Source organism: Phoca vitulina, unplaced genomic scaffold (genome assembly GCF_004348235.1).
Source record: "Phoca vitulina isolate PV1807 unplaced genomic scaffold, GSC_HSeal_1.0 scaffold11, whole genome shotgun sequence".
NCBI lineage: Eukaryota > Metazoa > Chordata > Mammalia > Carnivora > Phocidae > Phoca > Phoca vitulina.
Genome location: NW_022589714.1, coordinates 39,294,537 through 39,298,837, shown reverse-complemented (window position 1 = coordinate 39,298,837; position 4,301 = coordinate 39,294,537).

Here is a 4,301-nt window from a genome sequence, read left to right as displayed (position 1 = left end):
AGACTGGGGCTCCCTGAGGCAGGGCTGTGTCTCCCCCCTCAGACTGGGGTCCCTGAGGGCAGGGCTGTGTCTCCCCTCAGACTGGGGCTCCCTGAGGGCAGGGCTGTGTCTCCCCCTCAGACTGGGGCTCCCTGAGGGCAGGACTGTGTCTCCCCTCAGACTGGGGCTCCCTGAGGGCAGGACTGTGTCTCCCCTCAGACTGGGGCTCCCTGAGGGCAGGGCTGTGTCTCCCCCTCAGACTGGGGCTCCCTGAGGGCAGGACTGTTTCTCCCCTCAGACTGGGGCTCCCTGAGGCAGGGCTGTGTCTCCCCCCTCAGACTGGGGTCCCTGAGGGCAGGGCTGTGTCTCCCCTCAGACTGGGGCTCCCTGAGGGCAGGGCTGTGTCTCCCCCTCAGACTGGGGCTCCCCGAGGGCAAGACTGTGTCTCCCCCTCAGACTGGGGCTCCCTGAGGGCAGGGCTGTCTCCCCCCTCAGACTGGGGCTCCCTGCGGACAGATCTATGTCTCCCCTCAGACTGGGGCTCCCTGAGGCAGGGCTGCGTCTCAGAGAACCAGCTTTTCCCTCACATTAGGGGTCTTCCGAGGTATAAGGCTATTTCTGTCCTTTGGTCTGGTCTCCCCAAGGGCGGAGGGTGAAGGGCTCCTATTTCACGTCTCTGTTCCCTTTTCTCTCCCTTTCCCACAATTCCCAGGGTGTATGACCCCAGGAGGGCTTTGGCCCAAGCGTATTCCCTCTGGTCGGGGCCGTCCTTTAGGGCCACCAAGAGTGCCTTTGCCCTACCCTCACTGAGTGGCAGCACTGGTCAGTGGGACCACATTATGACTTTTCTGGGCCATAGGCACTTTTGCCTTTGTGAGCCCCTTCCTCCACAAATGCCGAAAATTATGTTTTATGACTGTGTTGGAATAAAGACAAATATATCCATATTATATATGAAAACATTTTATTTGACTTAAAAATCATTTTTTCCTTTCCATTTTAAAATAAATTAAAACATCGGGGCGCCTGGGTGGCTCAGTAGGTTACGCATCCAACTTGGTTTCGGTTCAGGTCATGATCTCAGGTTCATGAGATTGAGCCCCGCGTCGGGCTCTTCGCTCAGCATAGAGTCTGCTTGAAATTCTCTCTCTCCCTCTGCCCCTTCCCCCACTGTCACTCGCGTGTGCTCTCTCTCTCTCTCTCAAGATAAATAAATAAAATCTTTAAAAAAATAAATTAAAACACTTTCATGGACCCTTAAATGTCTTATGGGCTAACACTGTGCCCTACTCTGGGCAGAGGAGCCTGCGTGGACCAGGAGCCTGCGTGGACCAGGAGCCTGCGTGGCCATCTCCGGCTGGGACGCCTTTCCCATCCCTCACAACATCTGCATGAGCCAGGCGGGCCGGAATTCCTATCCCACACCAACGGCAGGGCCACGGCTACTGCTCCGGGCAAGGCCACGGCAGGGACCCCGTCAGTGGCGCGCTGCTCCGTGCCAGGCGCTGCGCTGAGCACGCGGTCCCCTTAATCTTATCTAATCCTCGCAGCCATCCTATGAGGCAGGCACTGTGATTTTTTTTTTCCCATTTCACAGATAAGGAAAATGAGGCTCAGGGGGAAAAAGTGACAGGTTCAAGGTCACCCAGCCAGTCAGTGACAGGGTGGGAATGGAGGACCCAGAGGTCCTGGCTTCCGGAAGTCTAGGTCCTTCCACGGCACAGAGGGTGAAGGGTGCGGCAAGGTGTAGCTTGGGGTCAGCCACAGAGATGGGTTCTGTTGTCTGCAGGCGGGTCGGAAGGAAGGTGGCGCGTACCTGCCCTAGAATTACCTGCTCGCTCCAGCCCCATGTCCTCTCTGGCTTCCAGCCCCCAGGGGCTTTTTTGCTAGGGGTTATAGACTTGATCCCATGGTGGAGAAGGGGTGTGGGGATTCCCGATGAGGTGCCCTCCACCCGTCCCCCTGGAGGTCTGCTAGCTTTCAGGCTCTCGTCCCTCCCCTTCAAGTCACCTTGTCCCAGAAGCTGCCTGGGAGCCTCACCTGGGCTGGGAGCTGCGGGTTGGGAAGGTAGGGGCTAACCTCCAGCGTGGCATGGGGGGTGAGCTCAGCTTGGGGGGCAGGGCTGACGGAACCCTGCTCAGTGAGGGATTCAGGGTGCTCAGGGCCCTGCCTGCAGCCTCCGCCCGGAGCCGGGATGCCCTCCCTTGCCTTGCTGGCCCATCTCCACATCCCTAGAGCTGTCTGCCTCTTTCCTCCTCTTTGCTCTTCCTTCTTTATCTCTGGCCTGGCTTTTTAAAAAAAAAATCCATCTCTCTCTCTGTCTTTTTATTTTTTGCCTGTCAATCTCTCCTTCACATTCTTGTCTTCGCCCCGTTCCCCTCTCCCTGTCCCTTTCTACCCCTGCCATCTCCGAATTTCCTCCCTCAGCATCTCCTCCTCTGCCTGTCTGGTAGGCTTCTGCTGTCCGGCTCTCCTCGCTGGTTCTGTCCACCTGTTTCTCTCCCGCTCTCTGTCTCCGAGAGCTTCTCCTCCTGCACCGGCACTCTCTCTGTCATTCCACGTCACTCTTTGTCTTTCTCCCTCTCCCACATGACTGGTGCCTCTCTCTGCAGGGACAACACGTTCCACAGTCTCATTACCCAACAAAGGTGGTGAGACCGTGCATGGGGGGGATATTACTCAGGCACCTGGCCCCTCGGCCCTGCTGTGCGTGTTGTGGAGGGAGGGGAGGCCTAGGAGCCGGTGGAGTGTGGGCGCCCACCACCGCCCTCGGGGGGGGGGGGGGGGGGGCCCCCCCCCCCCCCCCCGGGGGGGGGGGGGGGGGGGCTCTGCTCCCTTGCCCTGGAAAGGAAGCAGGGAAAGGCCGTTTGTGCAGACTGGCTCTACTTGGCTTTTAAGCAGCACCGTCTTTCTTCCAAAGCCAACCCTTTGATCCCTAGAGACATAAAAGGAGCCATCTGCATTTGTGTTGCGTACAGGTAGTGGAGTGGGGGCGGGCAGGGGAAAGAAAGGGGGAGGGCAGCAGACATCTGGGGGATGCTCAGAGGGGCCACACCAGGCCTCTTGAGCCCCGCATTTGAGACCCACCTCCGTGCCTTCTTGGCTGGGGGACCTCTCTGTCAATGGGCATATATAATAACTAACTAAATGGGCAGTTTTCAAGATCAAATAAGATGATGTGTTGTAACAACAACAACAAAAAAAACCGGTAAAGGGACTTTGAGGGGTTTGGTGTGGCCAAGAGCAGAGCCACGCCCTCTCTAAGTGACTGCCAGGGCTTACTTTTAAAGCCTCTGTGTCCTCAATGTGAGTCTCCTCCTCCAGGAGGCTCCTCAGTTAGCCCCGGTCCCCAGGGTTTCTCAGCCACTGAACCCCTCCAGTGCCTAGGTTCCTGGTCACCCTCCATGTCAGAATGGATGCTGGTTGTTTCCATCTCCCTAACACACCCAAGGGTGGCAAAGGGCAGGGCCACACCTTTACTTCCCCTTATGGCCTCAGGGCCTGACCCAAGTGGGATGTACGGGATGTCCTTGGTCATAAGAATGCTCTCCTGTGGTCCTGAGGAGGCTCTGATGTTCAAAGTACTTTAGCAGAGCTATGGCACTTGGTCCTCGACCAGCCCAGTGAGGAAGGCAAGGCATGGATCAGCATCCCCATTTTAAAGACAAAGAAACAGGTTCAAAGAGGTCAAGTAACTTGCCCAGGGTCAGTTAGTAAGTGGGATTAATAAGACACCCAGAGCCTGTCTGCAATTCACATTTTACAGATGGGGGAACTGAGGCAGAGAACAATGGAAACAGCTTAATAGAGGCAGAGTCCAGATGAAAACCTAAGCTTCCAGGCTCTTGCTTCCAAACCATAATGTCTGGACCACCCTCCTGACCCCATGTGGTAGACACATATCAGGGGACACCAGGCTTTCAGAGAGGGTTCAGGAGTCCCAGGGCTATGCCAGGGGGGCCTGCCAGGTGACTCACTGGGTTAGACTTCAATGCTATGGGAATCCCAGATGAGCCCTCATCAGGATAAGCCACAGGTCCTGTTCATGGGTGACATGGGGCTGAGAGATGGGCTAGATTAGGACACCCTTATTCTTTTCTCTCCCTCCTCTGCACGCCAGGCTGAGTGCAAGCCTCTGCCTTTGGCTGCCAGGAGGGGAGAGCAGCAGAAGACAGGGACAGATGGGAGCCTCCCACAGGCCACCCCAGCCCGACTCCACCTCCTCTTCAGACAACACAGAGTATCTCACATGTAGTCTGAGGACTCACTGCAGTACAGACCTCTCTCCAGCCATCATGGCTCTCAGGACCTCCAAATTCTGA